This window comes from Arachis duranensis, chromosome 5 (genome assembly GCF_000817695.3).
Source record: "Arachis duranensis cultivar V14167 chromosome 5, aradu.V14167.gnm2.J7QH, whole genome shotgun sequence".
NCBI classification, from domain to species: domain Eukaryota; kingdom Viridiplantae; phylum Streptophyta; class Magnoliopsida; order Fabales; family Fabaceae; genus Arachis; species Arachis duranensis.
In genome coordinates, this window is record NC_029776.3 from 52,838,909 (window position 1) to 52,849,099 (window position 10,191).

Genomic DNA, 10,191 nt, shown 5'->3' on the forward strand with positions numbered 1-10,191 from the left:
ACCAGGATTTGCTCTACCTCCTCCATCATGGTTGTGCACCTCTTCCTCACGATGGTCTTCCATGGTTGTTTCAAAGTATTCTTCACAGTGTTCCTCCTCTTTTTCAGCACCAACTACACGTTTTTCTTTTGTCTCCCTTCTTAATCTTAAGAAGGTTCTCTCAGGTTCAGAATCAAAGGAAGTTAAAGCTCCACTTCTTCTCCCTGTCATACAACCAACAGAGTGCAAGCAAAGAAAAGTAATGCAGAAAGTATCTTGTTAGAATTACTTGTTAATTTCAGTTATGCAATATATCAAACAGTTAGTGGGTTAGTGAACTGAATTGTAAATAGCAAAGAAAAACTAAGAAACAGGGGAGGGGAAGAATTAAACTAAGACGGAAAGCAAATTAACCAAACAGAAAATTAAATCAAATAAAATACAAATGCTCAATCTAGTGATCCTCTAATGTAATCATTGCCAATGCACAATCAATCCCCGGCAACGGCGCTATAAACTTGATCGGGGTAAAACTTGTCCCTCAATAAATTCTCATTCGGCAAGTGTACCGAATTTGTCGTCAAGTAAAAACTCACAATAGAGTGAGGTCGAATCCCACAGGGATTGATTGATCAAGCAACTTTAATTAGAGGAATGATCTAGTCAAGCGAATCCATGAGTAGAGTTGATAATTGCAGAAATTAAAATAGCATGAAAGTAAATGACTGAAAGTAAATTGCAGAATTGTAAATGGGAATGGGGGAATTGCTCATAAAAGTAAATTGCAAAAATTAAAGAGAATGGGTAAGATCAGAAATGGGGAGTTCATTGGGCTTAGGAGATGTTGCATTCTCCGGATCAATTTCATTTTCATCTCTTCCTCAATCAATGAACTCATTGATCTCCTTAGCAATCTTAAGTGATTGAATCACAATCTCTTGCAATTCAATCTCTCAAATCTTGATCAATAGCCAATTCCTTGGTCAATTGCTCATGAATAGCCAATTCCTTGGTCAATTGCTCATGAGAAGAGATGAAGTGTGGTCACTGATTATACCACATGCACTTCCCAAATCAAATGCTTAGAGGGTTATAGCCACATACCCATCCACACTCAATTTGGTCCAGCATGTGAAAGCATTTCTAGCTAATCTCTTCATTCCTCTTTCAAGGATCCGAAGAGATCCATGTTTGAATAGCTTCTTTTCCAAGATAACTATCCAATTGGATGAAGATTGAAAGCTTTCAAGTAAAATCGAAAGGAAAGATAGAAGAAGAAAAAGAAAATTAGTATTGATCCATCAAATTACAACAGAGCTCCCTAACCCAATGAAAGGGGTTTAGTTGTTCATAGCTCTAGAAATCAAAATCAAAGATGGAGAATACATGATAAAGCTAGAAGTGCAGAGAAAGTAAAAATACAATAGTAGTTCTCTCTCCTTGCCAAAAAGCTCCCTTCTATTTCAAAATTACTCCTATATATACTACTCTTCTCAACTTCTAGTTAGTTCTTCAAGTTTTGGGCCTCTGGATCTTTGAGCTTGAAGCAGTTCCTTTCTTCAATTGGGCTTGGCTTACTTGCAGAGAGAAAGGGTGAAGTGGGTAGAGACTTTTGCTCAAGACGTTAGGGGTGTTTAACATTTAATGAAAATACAAGTTCAAGAACGTTAGTGACACTTAACATTGTCACTAACGTTGCCATGCACCCCTTTACCTCACGTTAAAGCCCACGTTAACTGGGTTAACGTGGCTTTTAACTTTGCCTTGCTAGCCTTCGAGAACGTTAGTGACACTCAACATTGTCACTAACGTTCAAATGTGCCCCTTCTTGCTTCACGTTAAAGCTCACGTTAACTGGGTTAACGTGGCTTCTAACGTAGCTTTTGCCAACCTTCGAGAACGTTAGTGACACTCAACATTGTCACTAAAGTTCAAGTGTGCCCCTAGGTCTCACGTTAGACTCCACGTTAACTGGGTTAACGTGGCTTCTAACGTGGCCATTCTTAGCCATCCCAACGTTAGTGACAATGTTGAGTGTCACTTAAGTTGGCTCATTCTTCATTACTCATCGTTAGCTTCCACGTTAACCAAGTTAACGTGGAGGTTAACGTGGCTCTTGGGGGTTGTGTGGTTGCTCCAACGTTAGTGACAATGTTGAATGTCACTAACGTTGTCGACAACTCTCCATCTCTTACGTTAGCTCCCACATTAACCAAGTTAACGTGGGAGTTAACGTGGCTCTTTGCACCTTAGGCCAACGTTAGTGACAATGTTGAGTGTCATTAACGTTGGCTTCTTTTTCCCCTTTAGCGTTAGAGGCCACGTTAACTAGGTTAACGTGGCTTCTAACGTGGACATTTGTGAGCAATTGCCAACGTTAGTTACAATGTTAAGTGTCACTAACGTTGGCTCAACTTCTCTTCTCCACGTTAGAGTTCACGTTAACTTAGTTAACGTGACTCTTTAACGTGGGTATTGATGGCTTTTGAGAGTGTTTTTGGCAATTACTTTTCTCCTTAACTTTGCAAGTTACCTCCCATTCCTTGCTTCCTTTTGGTCCGAAATCAAGCAATAGAGTGCATCAAAGTTCTAGTCCAAGTCATGGGTAATGCAATATACAATTTTGTCATTAAAATCATGCAAAATCCTCATGAAATAATGTAAAATGCACAATGTATGCTTGAATCAAGGTCTGAGTGAATATCTGCCCAAAAATAACTTATTTCCTAAGAAAATGCATGAAATTACCTAAAAACAGTAAAGAAAAGGTCAGTGAAACTGGCCAAAATGCCCTGGCATCAAATTGCCAAAGCTATCAGCCTGACCTCTTCGCACTCAAACGGTCATAACTAAAGTAATAGAGTTCCAAATTATGCAGTTTTAGCTGTGCTAAAAAGCTAACGTCCGGGGCTTCGATTTGATATATAATTTACCATAGCGGCCATACAGCTAGATGACGCGAACGCATGCTATACGCGGACGCGTCGCAGTGATGAAAATCAGCGTGTTTGATTTCATAACCAGTGAATTCTGGGCTATTTTTGACCCAGTTCTCGGTCCAGAAAACACATATTAGAGGCTATAAAGTGGAGGAATGCATCCATTCAGAAGGGAACAACTCATAATTCACTTTTCATAATTTAGATGTAGTTTTTAGAGAGAGATGTTCTCTCCTCTCTCTTAGGTTTTAGGAATTAGGATTTCTCTTAATTTTAGGATTTAGGATTATTTCTTCTTCAATCACATGTTCAATGATCCTTTTACTTATTTTCTCAATTTGGTTAGAAAGCATGATTAGAGAATAGTAGAGTGAATTACCCTATACACTTGAGAACTAGAGTGATATACACTACCAATAAGGGTTCAATGGTTGATTTTATGTTCCCTGCTATCATGAGCTATCTTCTTACAAGTTTACTTGTCTTTTATTGTGTAATTTGAATTAGTGGAATTTGATTCATATTTGTCTTGGAGAACTTATTTACTTTTAACCAAGTAGGTAGAAACATTTTCCATGTAGTTGCATTCACATAGATAGGTTGCATTGCATACTCTCTATCATTCCTATTCACTCCTTTATAGTTTCTCTTGTGTTTAGCATGAGAACATGCTAATGTTTAAGTGTGGGGAGGTTGATAAACCTCTATTTCATGGTTTATCTTGTACTCAATTGAGTGATTTTTATCAACTCTTTACCCACTTATTCAAACTATTCGAATGGTTTTACTTTTTTCTTCCGGATTTTGTGCTATGATTGAAAACATGCTTCTTTGGACTTTAAATTTGCTATATTTAAATCTCTCTTATTACCATTCGATGTCGTGATATGTGTGCTAATTGATTTCAAAGATTATAGGACAGGAATGGCTTAGAGGATGGAAAAGAAGCATGAAAAAGTGGAAGGAATACAAGAAACTGAGGGAATTGCTAAAGCTGTCAGTCTGACCTCTTCGCACTCAAACGGTCATAACTTCAGCAACAGAGGTCCAAATGATGTAGTTTTAGTTGTGTTGGAAAGCTAACGTCCGGGGCTTTGATTTGATATATAATTTGCCATAGTGGCCTTATAGCTAGGCGACGCGAATGCATGCTACACGCGGACGCATCGCAGTGATGAAAATCAACGTGTTTGATTTCATAACCAGCGAATTCTGGGCTGTTTTTGACCCAAATTTTGGCCTAGAAAACACATATTATAGGCTATAAAGTGGGGGAATGCATCCATTCAGAAGGTAACAACTCATAATTCACTTTTCATAATTTAGATGTAGTTTTTAGAGAGAAAGGTTCTCTCCTCTCTCTTAGGCTTTAGGAATTAGGATTTCTCTTAGATTTGGGATTTAGGATTATTTCTTCTTCAATCACAGGTTCGATGATCCTTTTACTTATTTTCTCAATTTGGTTAGAAAGCATGATTAGAGAATAGTAGAGTGAATTACCCTATACACTTGAGAGACAAGAGTGATATACACTACCAGTAAGGGTTCAATGCTTGATTTTAGGTTCCTTGCTATCATGAGCTATCTTCTTACAAGTTTACTTATCTTTTATTGTATAATTTGAATTAGTGGAATTTGATTCATATTTGCCTTGGAGAACTTATTTACTTTTAACCAAGTAGGTAGAAATATTTTGCACGTAGTTGCATTCACATAAATAGGTTGCATTGCATACTCTCTATCATTCCTATTCACTTCTTTATAGTTTCTCTTGAGTTTAGCATGAGAACATGATAATGTTTAAGTGTGGGGAGGTTGATAAACCTCTATTTCATGGTTTATCTTGTGCTCAATTGATTGGTTTTTATCAACTCTTTACCCACTAATTCATACTATTTGAATGGTTTTACTTTTTTCTTCCGGATTTTGTGCTATGATTGAAAACATGCTTCTTTGGACTTTAAATTTTCTATATTTAAATCTCTCTTATTACCATTCGATGTCGTGATATGTGTGTTAAGTGATTTTAAAGATTACAGGACAGGAATGGCTTAGAGGATGGAAAGGAAGCTTGTAAAAGTGGAAGGAATACAAGAAACGAAAGGAATTGCCAAAGCTATCAGCCTGAACTCTTCGCACTCAAACGGTCATAACTTCAGCAACAGAGTTCCAAATGATGCAGTTTTAGTTGTGTTGGAAATCTAACGTCTGGAGCTTCTATTTGATATTTAATTTACCATAGTGGCCATACAGGTAGGTGACGCGAACGCATGCTACACGTGGACGCGTCGCAGTGATGAAAATCAGCGTGTTTGATTTCATAACCAGCGAATTCTGGGCTGTTTTTGACCCAGTTCTCGGTCCAGAAAACACATATTAGATTTTATAAAGTAGGAGAATGCATCCATTCAGAAGGGAAAAATTCATAATTCACTTTTCATAATTTAGAAGTAGTTTTTAGAGAGAGAGGTTCTCTCCTCTCTCTTAGGTTTTAGGAATTATGATTTCTCTTAGTTTTCGGATTTAGGATTATTTCTTCTTCAATCACAGGTTGAATGATCCTTTTACTTATTTTCTCAATTTGGTTAGAAAGCATGATTAGAGAATAGTAGAGTGAATTACCCTATACACTTGAGAGACTAGAGTGATATACACCACCAGTAAGGCTTCAATGCTTGATTTTATGTTCCCTGCTATCATGAGCTATCTTCTTACAAGTTTACTTGTCTTTTATTGTGTAATTTGAATTAGTGGAATTTGATTCATATTTATCTTGGAGAACTTATTTACTTTTAACTAAGTAGGTAGAAACATTTTGCAAGTAGTTGCATTCACATAGATAGGTTGCATTGCATACTTTCTATCATTCCTATTTACTCCTTTATAGTTTCTCTTGAGTTTAGCATGAGAACATGCTAATGTTTAAGTGTGGGGAGGTTGATAAACCTCTATTTCATGGTTTATCTTGTGCTCAATTGAGTGGTTTTTATCAACTCTTTACCCACTTATTCATACTATTTGAATGGTTTTACTTTTTTCTCCAAATTTTGTGCTATGATTGAAAACATGCTTCTTTGGACTTTAAATTTGCTATATTTAAATCTCTCTTATTACCATTCGATGTTGTGATATGTGTGTTAAGTAATTTCCAAGATTACAGGACAGGAATGACTTAGAGGATGGAAAGGAAGCATGCAAAAGTGGAAGGAATATAAGAAACTGAAGGAATTGCCAAAGCTATCAGCCTGACCGCTTCGCAGTCAAACCGTCATAACTACAGCAACAGAGTTCCAAATGATACAGTTTTAGCTGTGTAGGAAAGCTAACGTTCGGGGCTTCAATTTGATATATAATTTACCATAGCAGCCATATAGCTAGGCAACGCGAACGCATGCTACACGCGGACGCGTCGAAGTAATGAAAATCAGCGTGTTTGATTTCATGACCAGCGAATTCTGGGCTGTTTTTGACCCAGTTCTCGGTCCAGAAAACACATATTAGATGCTACAAATTGTGAAGGAATGCATCCATTCAGAAGGGAACAACTCATAATTCACTTTTCATAATTTAGATGTAGTTTTTAGAGAGAGAGGTTCTCTCCTCTCTCTTAGGTTTTCGGAATTAGGATTTCTCTTACTTTTAGGATTTAGGATTATTTCTTCTTCAATCACATGTTCAATGATCCTTTTACTTATTTTCTCAATTTGGTTAGAAAGCATGATTAGAGAATAGTAGAGTGAATTACCCTATACACTTGAGAACTAGAGTGATATACACTACCAATAAGGGTTCAATGCTTGATTTTATGTTCCCTGCTATCATGAGCTATCTTCTTACAAGTTTACTTGTCTTTTATTGTGTAATTTGAATTAGTGGAATTTGATTCATATTTGCCTTGGAGAACTTATTTACTTTTAACCAAGTAGGTAGAAACATTTTCCATGTAGTTGCATTCACATAGATAGGTTGCATTGCATACTCTTTATCATTCCTATTCACTCCTTTATAGTTTCTCTTGTATTTAGCACGAGAACATGCTAATGTTTAAGTGCGGGGAGGTTGATAAACCTCTATTTCATGGTTTATCTTGTACTCAATTGAGTGGTTTTTATCAACTCTTTACCCACTTATTGATACTATTTGAATGGTTTTACTTTTTTCTTCCAGATTTTGTGCTATGATTGAGAACATGCTTCTTTGGACTTTAAATTTGCTATATTTAAATCTCTCTTATTACCATTCGATGTCGTGATATGTGTGCTAAGTGATTTCAAAGATTACAGGGAAGGAATGGCTTAGAGGATGGAAAGGAAGCATGCAAAAGTGGAAGGAATACAAGAAACTGACGGAATTGCCAAAGCTGTCGGCCTGACCTCTTCGCACTCAAACGGTCATAACTTCAGCAATAGAGGTCCAAATGATGCAGTTTCAGTTGTGTTGGAAAGCTAACGTCCGGGGCTTTGATTTGATATATAATTTGAAATAGTGGCTTTACGGCTAGGCGACGCGAATGCATGCTACACGCGGACGCATCGCAGTGATGAAAATCAGCGTGTTTGATTTCATAACCAGCGAATTCTGGGCTGTTTTTGACCCAGTTTTCGGCCAAGAAAACACATATTAGAGGCTATAAAGTGGGGGAATGCATCCATTCAGAAGATAACAACTCATAATTCACTTTTCATAATTTAGATGTAGTTTTTAGAGAGAGAGGTTCTCTCCTCTCTCTTAGGTTTTAGGAATTAGGATTTCTCTTAGTTTTAGGATTTAGGATTATTTCTTCTTCAATCACAGGTTCGATGATCCTTTTACTTATTTTCTCAATTTGGTTAGAAAGCATGATTAGAGAATAGTAGAGTGAATTACCCTATACACTTGAGAGACTAGAGTGATATACACTACCAGTAAGGGTTCAATGCTTGATTTTATGTTCCCTGCTATCATGAGCTATCTTCTTACAAGTTTACTTGTCTTTTATTGTGTAATTTGAATTAGTGGAATTTGATTCATATTTGTCTTGGAGAACTTATTTACTTTTAACCAAGTAGGTAGAAACATTTTGCACGTACTTGCATTCACAAAAATAGGTTGCATTGCATACTCTTTATCATTCCTATTCACTTCTTTATAGTTTCTCTTGAGTTTAGCATGAGAACATGATAATGTTTAAGTGTTGGGAGGTTGATAAACCTCTATTTCATGGATTATCTTGTGCTCAATTGAGTGGTTTTTATCAACTCTTTACCCACTTATTCATATTATTCGAATGGTTTTACTTTTTTCTTCTGGATTTTGTGCTATGATTGAAAACATGCTTCTTTGGACTTTAAATTTGCTAGATTTAAATCTATCTTGTTACCATTCGATGTCGTGATATGTGTGCTAAGTGATTTCAAAGATTACAGGGCAGGAATGGCTTAGAGGATGGAAAGGAAGCATGCAATAGTGGAAAGAATACAAGAAACTGACGGAATTGCCAAAGCTGTCAGCCTGACCTCTTCGCACTCAAACGGTCATAACTTTAGCAATAGAGGTCCAAATGATGCAGTTTTAGTTGTGTTGGAAAGCTAACGTCCGGAGCTTTGATTTGATATATAATTTGTCATAGTGGCCTTACAGCTAGGCGACGCGAATGCATGCTACACGCGGACGCGTCGCAGTGATGAAAATCAGCGTGTTTGATTTCATAACCAGCGAATTCTGGGCTGTTTTTGACCCAGTTCTCGGCCAAGAAAACACATATTAGAGGCTATAAAGTGGGAGAATGCATCCATTCAGAAGGGAACAGATCATAATTCACTTTTCATAATTTAGATGTAGTTTTTAGAGAGAGAGGTTCTCTCCTCTGTCTTAGGTTTTAGGAATTAGGATTTCTCTTAGGTTTAGGATTTAGGATTATTTCTTCTTCAATCACAGGTTCATTTGTAACACCCTAATATTCAAATCCTTATGCTCGAGTCATAAGTCAATGATATTACGGTGGTACGACTCTCAGGTGGATTTTTAATATATAAAATATAGGTAATTTCGAAAGGAGTATTAATCGAGAAGCCTGAAAGGAGTAGAAATAAAATCGCGAAGACGTATCACTCACGTTTCGACAACGAAAAGTTAAACCGCGAAGCCGAAAGCGATATACGGACAAGGCATAAAGGAGATTAAGAGATAGATAACAGATAGATATATATAACATAAGTAAATAGCCACTAGTCGCGACCCGCGAAGTTTAGGCCGGCTAGGGTACAATATGGAAGTAGTTGACAACAGTGCATCCTAATCTCTCCCAAAGGAAACATAAGAGCCTCTATAGGCAAGTTCCAAAAGAGTTCAACACATAATATAATATCTTCAAAACAAAGGTGGAGAGATTCTAAGCAAAACACAAAGTAGAGAAAATGAAGATCTTCGCCGGCTCTCAAACGAACCGCAGCTCACTTCTGAGCACTTGGACCTGTATCTGAAAAACAAGAGATATAAAAAAAATATGCAAAAATGTATAAAGAAAAATTCAACTAAAAGTAAAAGTATGAAATCTATCATCTAAAACATCTAGAGATATCCATAAGCATCAAAGTATCTAAAATCCAAAATAAATCCAAAATAAGCAGTAAAAGTATCAAGCAGTAAAAGTATCTAAAATAAACTCAAAATACATCAAATGTATACAAAAAGTGTGCAAAGTAAGATAGCTAGCAAAGTGTTCACCGGTATCTAATGATGCCACCGGCTGCCTCTCCATACTTAAGATTAAGCATCGTCCTCGATGCTAATCCTGAGGATCAGGGATAGGTACACCGGTAGGCTCTGGCTGTGGCTGTGGTACCGGCTGAGACTCCTGCGTCTGAGGTGGTGCCTCCATATGTGCTGGCTCATCCGCATGAATACCCTCAGTCTGTAAATCTGCATGCTCCTCCTCATGGGTCTCCTCATCGAAACCGGAAGACTCTGGTAGAGGGGGCAGCTCAAGGCCCTGAGCCACAAACATCTAGTCAATCCGATCCAGGCGACGCATGATCTGGCACTGTATTGACCCGGAGCAAGCGGGACGAACCACAACCCTTGCTACTACCCAGGTATCTGAGTTACATTCATTCAAAACTCCATAATTAATTCATTTATCATAAACATCATTTTTCGTCTCATACCCGGAGCAAGTGGACTAGCCACTGCTACTACCCAGGGAAACTCGTAACTCAGATAGTGGAAGTGCAAATCACAATCATCAATAATTCAGCATAAACATGCATGAATTCTCATCCATGGATCAACATCC